The following is a 14,573-nucleotide window of genomic DNA, read 5'->3' as shown; positions in this document are numbered from 1 at the left end:
CAGGAAGATTCGGCAAAACTTTGATTAGAATACTATCGGTAACACTTGTAATAAAAACAGTTTCTTATATATTCGTACAGTCTTCGATGCTTGACATTACCTCAATTCATTATCTACATATAGACCCCTGGCCTCAGGATCATGAAGCTATATCAGACTTAAGTCAAATTTTCAATACATTATAAAAAAATTGTTTTTCATAAAATGACAATTAAAATTTGTAATTAACAACGTTTAAAAAATACACTTTTAATAGCATTTCAATTTTTTCAGTGTTTTGAATCAAGGTACATTAAAACAGTGTACAAGTTTTGACTTAAGTCTAAGTTTGCTTCATGGTCCTGGGGCCTGGTTGATAATTTCAAAACACTTCAAGGTTTCATAAATTTATAAGATATACTACACCTTGATTTGTCACTTTATAACTATTGTTGATAGCTAGTTCGCTCATATGCATCATCTATAATTTACTCCATTAACCAGTCAACTGTCTCTCTCTCTCTCTTTAATTTGTCTCTCTCTCTCTCTCTTTCTCTCTCTCTAACACACTCTCTCTCTCTTTCTCTCTCTCTATCTCTCTCTATCTCTCTTTCTCTCTCTCTCTAACACACTCTCTATCTCTCTTTCTCTCTCAAATTAAGTCACGAGCGGTAATGTCTCAACTCCGCCTTCCACGATCTGATTGGTTAAAGGTCAGCCAAAACATTAGGTAACAACTTTTCTTGAGTAAATGCATATTCAACGCTATAATGTTCTTCGCTGTAACGTAACACGATTGCATGTTGTTATTCTAAATTGCTTCTACTGAAAATTGACAGAAAACAAAAACAAATGAAAGTACTGTAAAAGTGTGGCTATGGATTTAACATTGATAAAACTGTATTACCATTGTAGACATTTGTTGGCTAAATGATGTTGGTTCCTAAGGGTTTTTCTCTGAAGTATGGGGATAATTTGTTAGAAAATAATTATTGGAGCTCCATTTTGAGGGCGCCATATAATTATTGGTAAGTCCGTCTGTTCCATACTTCACCAACAGAGAGCCTTTTGACAAAGTTGACCTTAAACAAAGTTTCTAGATTGATGACTGCTCTGGGAAATCTAGGTCCAAACGATTTATTTTTTTACTCTTCTGTCCTATCTGTCAAATATTCTTCATTAAGAAAGTGTGTTGGTAAAGGGTGTGAACAATATTTCTACGCAGTGTGTCTTCTTCTTTTTCTATCATTATAAAAAGATGGTTTGAATTCATTAAACAAAATCACCATTATATAAAAGTGTACAATGTCATCTAATTGAACGTAATATGGGCTAGAATTAAGAATTAAATGCAATTGTTTTCTTTTATTGTTCTCAAACTACATTGCGTACATTTATTACCATTGCTTTGTTAAAATGAAAAACAACTGGTCAATCATGTTATTTTTTATTTATAAAAATATGTTACAAAGCTGCTCTGTTTCACAGATAAACCAAATGATTATTTTACGTGTACGTATACTATTGATAGTCGCAAAATGTTATGTACAAAGTTTTTAAGGTATTACGCTAGAGACATGCTTAAGCAAGCAGTAATTTAATTCTGACCCTCACTCCAACAATGCCTATTAAACGTTTTAATGTACTTTGCTGTAACGTAACACGATTGCATGTTGTTATTTTAAATTGCTTCTACTGAAAATTGACAGAAAACAAAAACAAATGAAAGTACTGTAAAAGTTTGGCTATGGATTTAACATTGATTAAACTTTATTACCATTGTTGACATTTATTGGCTAAATTATGATAATTCCTGGGGGGGGGGGGTTCTCTGAAGTATGGGGATAATTTGTTAGAAAATAATTATATGAGCTCCACTCTGAGGGCGACAGATAATTATTGGTAGGTCCGTCTGTTCAATACTTCACCAACAGAGAGCCTTTCGACAAAGGTGACCTTAAAGGAAGTGAATATGAAAAAATCAATTGTTGCTTAATAAATTTTAAAAGCCTTTTGAAACTTAGAAATGTGACCTTTTTGTTCATTTCTATCATGATATTTTATCAATTTAACACTCTAAGGGAAAGGTTTATGGAATTAATCATTTTTCCCCCAGAATGCATCTGTACTCTGACGTAGATAAGCCACATTGATGCTGGTGACTGGGTCGATGATAAAACTGGGCCAATGTTTATACAGATTTGATATAAGATAGAGAAAGATTATGCCTGATGTGCAGCAAAATTTAGTGCTGTCCTGAAAGGACTAGGATTCAGTTTATTCTTTATATTCTCGGTAATTAACTATAAATGATTTGAGCAAAAAATGAATAGATCAATTAATTTGTGAAATATGAGACCATGGACTTCCAGATGTTTGTACGGAGATATGGCAGTCAGTGTTTACATAAATAAAATGCTCTTGCTATGTAGATTTCAAATAAATGTAAAGATGTAATTTCATTTTTTTGTAGGGTTTCTTACCGTTACTTTTTATTTAAATATATCTCTAGAAATCTCCTCTCTGATTTGTTTTATCTTAGATTAGATCTTGATTATACGTATACCGGTTCCGTTTATGATGTCGGAAGAATAAGAGAACTAAGTCACATTTAAAAAATCAGGATGCTGAGCAATGCACCTTGCGTGCTCATTTATGTAGCACACACAATGTTCAAACTCATAACAACACGTTAAGAAATTCATGAGTGCGAGAAAAAAGGTCACAATAACACCGATCCAGGGACATTCCATTCTATTTCATGTAACAAAACTGCGGGTGGGAATGCATTATTCTGAGATCCAAAATCTTTCTCCATAAACAATGTTTAAAAATGATAACTCTTTACATCCATTTTAAGTTTCAATTCACATTCTGATGAGGACATCTTATATCTGTAACAAAGCTTGTGTAAAAATGGATTGTGTCTCATTGACGGTAGCATCACTGCTGCCCTCTCCTAAATGCTAAGAGATAACCCAGCAGGGAGTAAATGATTTTAACAATATGGCATCGCTCGTGTATTGCGAGAATTAGTTATTCTAAGTGGTGTATCTTCTTACTGGCGAAAGCTGTGTCCAAATAGTTTTCAGATATTATTATATACATCAAAAAGACAAATTTGAGCCCTTGATAATTTTTCATGTTCACTTCCTTTAAAGAAAGTTTCTAGATTGATGACTGCTCTGGGAAATCCCATTCCAAACGAAATACTGTTTTTACTCTTACGTCCTATCTGTTAAATATTATTCTTTAAGTAATTTCTACGCAGTGTATTTTTATCATTAAAAAAGATGGTTTGAACTCTTTAAACACAAATCACCATTCTATAAAAATGTACATCTAATTGAAGGTAATATGGGCTAGAATTAAGAAGGAAATGCAGCTGGGTTTTTTTCTGTTGTTTTAAACTCCATTGTGTACATTTATTGCCATCGCGTTGTTAGAATTACGAAGAACTGGCCAATCATGTTACTTTTTCTTTACAAAAAAATGAGTTACAAAGACGTATTTTCTTTACAAAAACATTATGTAAAATTTTAAAGACCTGTAATAAAAGATGCAACAAACAAAAACCCTAGACCGAATAACTGCTCTGTTTCACAGATGAAACAAATGATCATTGTACATGTATATATACAATTGATAGTCGCATAATGTCGTATACAAAGTTTTTAAGGTATTCCGCAAGGGAAATGCTTAAGCAAGCAGTAATACAATTTTGACCGTCACTCCAACAATAAAAGCTTTGGATTTCAAACATCTATAATAATGTGCTTCAGTGGTAAATAGTAAAAAATAATATATCTTTTGAATAGGACATAATCATTGCTGCGAGAAAATGTGATCATCTAGGTCTTACATTGACAGTGAGTAAACACTGATGTTATTTTATATTGTATATCAAAGTGTGTTGGGGTGTGTGGAGTATGTGTAAGTTATATTCTAAATCGTTGATTAGATTATCTTGGTGTTATGTGTATCTCGAAAAGGTATTGCTGTTATTTTCTTTCTGGGATGATTGATTAACAAATTAAATATTAAACGAATTGTAGCCAAGAAACTTACCGAACAAGAGGCCCACAGTCCTTAACGGTAACGTGAGTACCATAGTCCATAGGTTGACCTTGTCAGGGGGTATCATTGTTTTCATTTTAAGCTCTTCATTTTAGGATTTATAATCCAAGAATTCGACAGGTCAACCGCCCAAATTATTTTTTGTTTGAAAATCATTTATTAATAGCTAGAAAGGGAATGGGGGGAGATGGGTCAAGAGGCAAAGGAATCTCTGATTATTTATACCCCAGCTCCAGGGGCAATTGATTCTAAACCTCTGAACTCTGACCCAGGGTTCATGAATTTCCCAATATAGGTAAATGGTTTCATTGATATCATAACCATGCATTCAGGTTATTTTATCTTCTGTATGTGTAAAAAAGAAGATTAAAGAAAAAAAGGACACTTTCACTTTATATATGTATTCATTTAAACGCTGCACAAGGGTCTGAATCCCTGATCCAGTAGCCATGAATGTGAACTTAGTTTACTTTTCATCATTAAAAGTAAAGAAGATGATTTTCTAAGATGCAATACATGTTTGCGTTATGGTTTATTGGCTCCGCCCAGGGCATAAACCCCTAGAACAAAGGCCATTATTTTCACAGTCAGGCAGAGCGTTTCATGAACATTATAACTGTGCATAAAGTTTATATCAAATATATATGAAAGTAGAGAGGATGCTTTTCAAAGATTACTAATAAATACTAGCACTATTTTTTTTATCACATGTGTGGGAGAAAAGAAGAATTAAAAAAAAAAATGCCGGTGTTTTTTTTATTTGGCCCGCTCCTGAGGCCCCAGGGTGGTAGGGTTTATAATTTAGATTTCTATTTCTAGAGCTGTTTCCAACTAAAAAAGTTAACAATTGGTCACACCTTTTTTAAAAAAGGAGCTAAAAATGTAAAAAAAAAAATTACGGACAAAGCACGGCGACGGACGGATACCAATTGCAATAGAGTGACTCAGTTGTCCTAAAACAAAGAAATGATACTTTTTTAGCATAACATTCACAATATCTATGTATGTGAAAACCTGATTATCATGCAACAATAATCTTGACATACCCTTTTTTAAATTGAAATATTATAGGTTTTTTTTTTACTTGCTTATCCTATATACAAAAATAGAATAATAACGATGATATAAATTAATTTATAATTGATATTTAAGGAACTGTATTGATCGACATGTAAAACTTAGAAATGTTTGCAAAGGATTTTTAAGAAGTTTTACAAAGCTTACAAGGAAATTGTTATTACGCAACATAGGTTGACATCATGTATATGAATAAAGACCCCGTTTTCATGCATGTCCTTTTTACCTATGAATATAACAAGAGGCATACAGACCTGACAGTCACCCGAGTACCATAGCCAATGGTTACCCGCGTGGTTCAAGCGACCTAAAGGAAAAGTACATGTTCACTATCTAAGTTTACATGTCACCCCTCTAAGAAAGTTATAAAAAGCCCAAACCTTTCTCCACTACATGTAGCAGCAAAATCTTAAAATTAAAAAGAGGACATCATGGAAATAATAGCAATAAATTTAGTTTACATATGTATCTGCATCGACTGTTAGAGTACAGAATAAGATTTTCTTAAATTGAATTCATGGTCACTAATTGGTTATATTAGTCTCACCCTAGGACAGAAACCTTAGCCTACAGGCCATGAATTTCACAATTTAGGTTAAAGAGTTTGTTGAAATTATAATCATACATTTATTTTTTTTCAAATATATATGGAAATGAAAGAAGACAATTTATTACATTTCCATTATATGTCCATCCCCCCTACGATCATAACCCCTAACCAAGGGACCATGAACATAATAGTAAAGGCAAAGGGATTTTGAATTAGATAAACATGTATAAACAGTATCTCCCAGGATTGTAGAAGCAGCCTTAAGTTACACTTATAAGAGTACAGCAGTGCAACCTACATTGAAAGTACATTAAACGCATTTAACTGCATAAAAATCATCGCCTTATAATATTTAATTTAAAACAATTCCACCGAAATAGTATGGGTGTTTATTTTACATAGTTAATGCCGTACATTTGCTGCAATATGTTTATTTCATTTCTTGTCAAACTCATTTTAGGTATACGCCCAACAGAGGTCGACACTTGTTCATGTGACATTGTGTTTTCATACTCAGTTTTAGTTCAGTAATACATTTTAGAGTAGTACTACATACCCTGAGACTGACATGAAATTATATATACGCATTATTCCCCTTTCATCTCTGACAACCGTCATCATAATTTAGATAGCTTCCGACCAGCCCTTGTAATCAGCATTATTTATACGACATGTAAAACCAATGCTTTCGTCAACTTTTTGACTGACAAAAATGAATTGTGTAGTACTTAAAGTTTTGCTTTTGGTTTTAGATTGATCAAGACAGTTAATCGTTTAGCACTGTGAGATACAAGCATTTCCCGACTCCGCCTTGCTGCTATATTTATCAGTAGGTATAATGTAAGTTCCCGAATGACGTCCTTAATTTGGGATTCTCGGGATTCATATTTGAAGATAAAATATGAGAATATGTGACGCCTTTTGATTGGATGATTGGGAAATACTTTGTGCTACTAGATGAATAACACTGTCCTTTTTCTTTTGAAATATTGTCAATGCTATCTTTATCTCTCCACCCTCGTTGTCTAATGAGGTTTTATTTCCTGAATAATTGGTGTGTTTTAATGCGCACGAGAGATAACCATTTTCTTCAACATATTCCCTTAACCTTTTATGTTTTCTATACAGTAAACATACCGAGAGCGTCAGAAAGAATATGATAACAATTAGACATACCATGGACTACAATAGTCACTAATAGAAACAATTCTTGCTTTAGTATTGGAGTCAAATTATCGCTTTCAGTGAATAAATTACGTTCAGAGGTATGATAAACATTTGATAAAATGATTCAGATGAGACACTGGTCGATTTGTTGTTCGTAACAAATGTTGTTAAATCAGTCTGTCTTTCTGACTGTTCGCCTGTTTTGTTGTATTCTGTAAATATAAAGACTGTTAATTTGAGATTTTTTTTATTAACGTATCTCTTTCTCTCTCTCTCTCTCTCTCTCTCTCTCTCTCTCTCTCTCTCTCTCTCTCTCTCTCTCTCTCTCTCCTGTTGACGTGAAATGTCTGTTGCGCCCAGATGATATCAAGCAGAACTCATGGGAGCAGTTACAGACAGTTTGGCACTCTCAGCCGTACAGAGGGTAGACACAGGGAATTTCACATTGTAGACCAACATATCCGAGAAGGCAAGCTGATATATCAACAGCAAGATTAGTTTTGATGATCAAACCAATGAGAAAAAAATGCCAAACTTGTCGATTCTTTAGTTGACTATCATAAATGTATATGTATTAATGAATTATTTAGGTATCTTCTAAACACTAGATACTCATATGGTATAATATACATAATATTAGTAAAGAAGATTATTTTACAGCAAACTGTGCAATAAAGTAAAGCAGATGGAACAATGTTAATAGAACATATCATTACGTCAAATGTAGACAAAGATATTATACAGGTTAGTAGGTCCCTATCAATAGCGTACTATTACTTAAACTAATTGTCAAGTCGGGGAGAATAAATCTGATATGAAAACCTTTCGTACTGATGCAATCCTTAATAGTGCTATTCCACATATAGCCTGTGCAACATTGTATTCTTCCATTCACAAGTCTGTTAAATGTAAGCGGTTCAATAATGTAATGAAACATATTTTTAACTTTTACATAATTAGCCATTTTAATGGATGTGTCTTAGACGTATCATATTAGACATATGAAGAGTTTGAACTGAAAAAAAGATGTATGTGATATCACAAACGTATGTAACCAGAAACACAAGTTGGCAATAAAAAGGTCCTCTTCACACAATAGTTCCGTAGTGAACGTGTAGTTGCGAATGATATTAAGATACAAACATTGAACAACGTACACATTAGATTATTGATACACATTTTGTTCAATTTTTTACAATCTAAACCTGTATGTGGACAGAAAAGATGTAAGTATTGTACAAAAATTAATACATAATTTATCTAGAATTTCCAAATAAATTATGTAGTATTTAAAAACTGTTATTACATTGAGGTACACTCAGATAATTTTAGATGAAAATGCAATGGAACACTGCTAATATCTAAACCATGTTTTGATGTAAAAAAAAAAAAAAAAAAAAAAAAAAAAAAAAGAAATGTATTGTTAGGCTGACATTTGTGACCTCTCTTATATCGTATAGAACGAAAGTTGTTTGATACTTTGATAGACTATCTGTTTAAATTAGTATACTTTATTAATTTTCCGACGTCCATGCGTTCAATGAATGCACTCTGATGACTCAGATGCAAATTGAAATATTTTATTCAGTTGTTATTGAATGATTAAAGTTGTCATTATCTATAACCGTATGATAAATAAGATCACATATCCTTAGAGTCTTGAGATTAAAAGATAATGGTAGAAATTCAATTTAGTTAGAACTACCAATGAAATCATATTAATGCTTGAATGATGCTGAATATACTGTTCTTTAAGATTCATATAAAAAAAATCCAGGGAAAAAATAGATTCATATATCATAATGATATAGGTCACTTCCTTATTGTAACGTACTCCCTCTCAAAATCAACAATAAAACCAAAGTACTGCCGTATTGACAGAAGTTGATTTAATTGATTATTAATTGTTTTAAAATCAAGGATAAATTTGTAATTTCGCATGGCATATTGTTTCTTATCTGTATTTCTAATATGAATGCTCAGCCTTTTCCGACAATAGTTCCGAGCTATAGACGGAAAAACCCATATGAATCATGTTGTGTAATATTTAAAGATAGATTTAACTTCATCAAACTGTACGATGCATTATGTATCAGAGGATAAACTTTATTTTGAAAAATTGTATCCATGCAATATTAAACTCTGGCGTAAGAATACATAGGACTACAAAAATACATAAATTGTCCGCACTATTTAAAATCTTCTTTGAAGACATATATATATATATATATATATATATATATATATATATATATATATATATATATATATATATATATATATATATATATATATATATATTTAAAAAAACCAAACTAAAAATTATACCTTGTGTCGCAAAGTATACGTACGCCGTGTGTGACTTTAAATTTGTATTCAATGAAGGGGGGTTTAAATGACTTCTTGAACACTACAGGTGTCAACAAAATACAGTGGTTATCCCCTGTTTTTGTATATCTGTTCCGCGCACTACATGTAATTGTTAAAATATCTGCTAGATGCATTAAAACCTGGTCTGTTTTACTTTAAGAGTTTTGTGACAAAGGTCGATTGGTTTAGAAAAATACCCCAGACCATTAAAATATTAAAGTTGGTTAATAAAAGATGCACAAATCAACAATAAACAAACTGAAGTCTTCCTTTTTTGAAAGATGGAACAAATAACTGATCTTTTTACCTCTGCTATTGATTGCCGCATGCTGTAGCATTCAAATCATTTAAGTCTTTGTTGGAAACAGCATTCTTAAGCCAGCAAATTGATAACATGAGTACCCCTCTCCTGCTTTGAATGGTAGATATTGACGTAAAAAAAGTAAACTCTCAGATTGGAAAATATAGGGAAAAGCTTACTAAACCCTTTAATGAATAGGTTGGTAGATATAAAAAATAATCTATCTTTTTCTTTTTATTCACTTTTGAAAAAATAATGAAATAGAGGATAAAGGTTTCTGTTATTCTCAGTATGCATTGTTCTGTAAATGTCAATTCTGATTAAAATCAATGTAATTTTGTAGATGTATCAAATAATGTTTGTTCTTATGTAATATTTTGTTAGAGGTGGCTAAAAATATAACAATCTATCCTTGCTTTGGATTTGATTTATTTGGCTCGCTTTGTTTTTGTTTGCTTGTGGTTTTTCTTGTTTTTTCTTTTTGTTTTTTTTTTCAATTAATGGGGGTGAGATTTTGAAATACACGATCTTTTACAAATTGTCTAGATAAAATGAATGCTGACCTATACTTTTTGTAATAATCAGCACCTTAATGCATTGAAATACATATGTTTTTATCAATATTTAGTATCAATACTGAGTAGTCAGTACCTTGAGCAAAGAGCAATGAATACAATGTAAAGTTATTTAGACAACACTATGATAAAAGTAACAACAAATACATGAATTTACTGGTGTAACGTAGAATACTGACCCCTGTAGAATAATGACCGGTTATATTTTGACGCCGAATAATGACCCCTGCTCAATATTCTACTATTCTACGTAGAAAATAAAGCCATTTGCTTGAAGGATAAGTGTCATTTTCATAACAATTAGCATACTCTACATGAAGAAAAGTGACCCCTGTAAAAAAAAAATTACCACCTTATAGATTAAAGTTTTTCGGTATAATTTTTATTATCTGTGTAACCTTCTTTACAATATTATAATTTTTACTGCAGCTTACAAATAGTAACGGAAATCAGAATTCATATCCAAAAAAAAAACTTAAAGTGAAGGAAGGGGTTTATCTTAGAAAATAAAATCCTATAACAAGGTACTGACATATTGTATCGGGGTATATGTGTGTCGTCTTAACGAGTTACATTTACATGTATCTCATTATTACGAGCGACAATACATTAAAATTATTTCGAGATACAAGACACTCTTAAACAAAATTTTGATTATTGCCAATGGCGATGGAAGAGTAGACTTCATGACTTATACTTGCATTGGCGATTTCCCCTAATATAAATTACTGGGTATGCAAGTGTATCATCCAAACTTAATGATATAACCAAAATTATGAAAAGTTCACTCAATTGTAAGCATTATAACTATGCTGAGGGTAGAAGCCACTAACAGTGGCCACTAAGCCAGTAAAAGCTAACGGCCAATAAGGAAAATCATCAAAGTACTGAGAGTACTCGAACAAAAAATATATTTTACTTATCATCGGCATACTTTAATTAATAACAAGATTATAATGCATCAAAAATGTGTAAGAGCATTGACAACTTCGAAGGCAGTTAAGATCTCCTGGATAAGAAATATAAAATGCGTCTTGTGATCGAAACCAGTGCAGAATTTAACCAAGCTTTGGTTCAAAGATATATTTTTTTTATACAGAAAGACATGAAAATGTGTAAATTAAACAAGCTATACTGAAACACAAAGACAAAGTGACACAGTGATATTACAATTAAGAACTTAAATTCATTACATTTATTCTTACCGGTACAAACAAGCCTAACCCTTTAAAAGGACATTGTCACGATTTTGGTCAAAAATTATTTTTTCGATTTTAATGTTTACGCTGCTTCAGTAAGGCATTTTTAATAGGTAAGCAAAATGTGAGTGTCATTTGATGATTCATAAGCGAATTACAGAGCCTACAATTTTTCGCTATGTAAACAAAGCGTTTGTTTACATTTTGAATGTTAAATTGAAAATTCAAGTTTTAGAACTAAAATGAATGTGTCAATCGTTAGGGACTGTTTATGCTTAAAATGAATCATAAGATAGACAAACTAGCTTTAAAAGATTTTTACTGGTATATTAAACCTATGTAAACAAAAACAGGGTACGAGCCTTGTTTACATGACGAAGAATTGTATCTTGCCTAAAACTCACCGACTGGTGATCATTAGAAATACAGTCCTAAAGCATTGCTAATAATAAAAACAGAAAAATAAAATTTGACCCAAATCGTGACCATGCCCCTGTAAGTACATGTTTATCGCATATCGCTGTACAAATTATTTGTATGACCCGTCAATGGCTAGGCGGAATGTACCAGACCTGTGTAAGATTTTGGCTGGAAATAGTGATGTATTAGTCATATGACCCTATTGTCCGGTTCTTTCATTGCCCACGATAGAGATTTTGTGTAATGTGTTACACAAATAATGTAGCTAATTACATTTGTATTGGTAAGTATAAGATACATGTAGGAATGCAAAAAATGTAAAGACAAAGTGTACTGCACATAATTCAGGTGTTCCAGTGTCCGTGTTTTTAAACAGGTTATTATTTACTTTAATATCAAAGCAATTTGTTACATTAAAAGTCTAATATTGCAAATCCATGAATAATTAAGATTGAATCGTTAATGTGTTAAAATTAACACTTTTTTTTTAATTTTTCGCGAGGACGTTGAAAATGATACTTCATCTGGCATTTGCTTTATTGTCTAATAACCATTGCAGAATGAACTTTGTAAATGCTTTACAGCTACCTTTAGCAGTTTAAGGATTAATGTTTTAATTGTTATACACGAATCGCTGGGATACATACATAATTACTAATCAATCTCTTCATGGTCGGCGAAATCAATAGTGTTTCATGTATTAGCATGTTTTGAATGAAATGTCATATGTATAGTAATAGTTATACATCTTCATAGATAGGTGTAACATTTCTAGTAGCATGGGGTGTTCTTCAAAACAGAATGATTCGCGAACGATAAAACACAGTGTTTCATAAGTTTGTAATGTAATGTAGATATACATGTATAAACATTTATTCTTGGTATGCTTATATCTTATTTTCATCGTTAATTTTTCACACACCGAAGACAGCATTGTTTCTTTTTTCAGGTATGTTAACGTTTATTTCATTTGATTAATGACAGTTAATGAGGACCTGAATAAATTTGCCTGGTGGAAGTTGAAGTACGTCGAACTCAGTAAAATTGATGATACAGTATACAATTGTGTTGAGCAGAGTGAAATTTCGATTTCAACTAGACTATGATAAATACATAACTTTTGTTTCTGAGTCCCGCAAATTTTGTTTCTTTCCGTAAAAGAAAAAAACAAATTGCTGATCAAGAGGTATATTGGATAAATAAAATGCATTTTTAAGCATTGTTAATACTAAAAACAGAACAAAATGACCAAAATCGTGTCTATGGCACTTTAATTCATTCCCCCTTTCACTATATGTAGCATCGGCAAGTAATGTGGATCGGGAAAACCTTAGATTTAAAATTCTTTTTAAAGTTCACATGACAGTCGCAACGATTTACCGCTAAAGAAAGTATGACTTGAAGGTTTTTTTCTATATATATTGTTGATGAAAAATAGCGTTAAGAGTTACCTATAGATATAAAAGGGCCGGCAATACTCTTCCTGGATTCTTTAAATTTTGGCTGGCATTGATCATAGATGTCGATTTAAATTTTGCAATGCTGTTACATACAATGACAGGAAAAGGATTTGGTTATCCGAGGTAAGAAAAATACAAATATTTGAGATTTCATATGTCGGTCTTTTTCAATTTTTGCGTATGAAAACTTCTCATGCAATTTTTTCAAAAACACATGTAGTTTCTACATATTTTTTTTTATTTAATGGTTTACAAATGACAGTAATTGTGTAGGTTTGGTTCTGTTTATTATTGTTTGATTCAATAGGGCATTGCATTGATATCAATTGATAGATGAATTTTTGGTAGAGATATTTTTTTCTACTTTATGTGATTAAATAAACACATAAATCAACGAACGTTGTAAAATATGACGTCATTTGCTTCAAAATGACACATTCAGTTAAGTCATTGAAGGCTATCGTGCAGTTTTTAAGCGAAGAAAAATAAATGTCATAGGTTAATGGACAATTATAAATGAATATTTTGTTAAATATTATAGTAAGTAGAATGCTACCTTAATAGCCTTAATTTCATCTTGTTATAAGTATGCATCGTATGAAGAGCCAACCTCGGTTTTGTGTAAAATATCGTATATCTTTAAGCTGAGTACCTAATTAAATCACTTAAAAGCAAAGGCATACACTGATCCCAACAAAGTTTTGCATGTTAATTTGAAATATGCTTTGTAACTTTAAATCTTCTATGATCTGTGAAATCTTACAAATTAATAATGATTTATTGAAATTAACCTTGTGACCTTTAAAATTATTCAACATATGCATTATAAATTACGCTTTCTACTAAAATAGCGACTGCTATATCACGTGACCACTATGAACATAAAATATTATACTGCTATATATACATTTATATATACATTTTAGAAATATATTGCATGTGAGTGACTGTTATTGATTTTAAAAAAAGACATGCCAGATAAACTAAAATATACGTGTTTTAATCACAAGACACTGGCGTCGGAAGCAAATTGAAATTGGGGGGGGGGGGGGGGGGCTAGACTAATCCTCAGAAATATTGAGGAAAAAAACTTTAATTCCCAAAATCATGGAAATCCTAATCCGCTTGGGGGGGGGGGGGGGGAGGGCTAGTATGCCTATGACTTCAACTTCACAATCTTTCAAGGTAAATTTAGGAACAATTATCTTTGCTGCGTGAAAAAGTGGGGGGCTGAACCCTCTATGATGATATGTCCCTAATGGTTATGTCTTACTTTGCAAAAAAAGTGTGTGTGTGGGGGGGGGGGGGGGGCTAAGCCCCCCCTAGCCCCCCCCCCCCTCCCCGGTTCCGACGCCTATGCACAAGAATTTGCCGATATTTATATTGGCCGCCTTTATT

General features: G+C 32.0%; 1 pseudogene; it reads right to left on the bottom strand.

The window, feature by feature from the left end:
* Positions 1-6,449: 6,449 nt before the first annotated feature.
* On the bottom strand, positions 6,450-8,029 carry LOC128168733 (uncharacterized; annotated as a pseudogene).
* Positions 8,030-14,573: the final 6,544 nt, after the last annotated feature.

Source organism: Crassostrea angulata, unplaced genomic scaffold, assembly GCF_025612915.1.
Source record: "Crassostrea angulata isolate pt1a10 unplaced genomic scaffold, ASM2561291v2 HiC_scaffold_45, whole genome shotgun sequence".
NCBI classification, from domain to species: Eukaryota; Metazoa; Mollusca; class Bivalvia; order Ostreida; family Ostreidae; genus Magallana; species Magallana angulata.
This window is presented reverse-complemented; position numbering and strand designations above follow the sequence as displayed.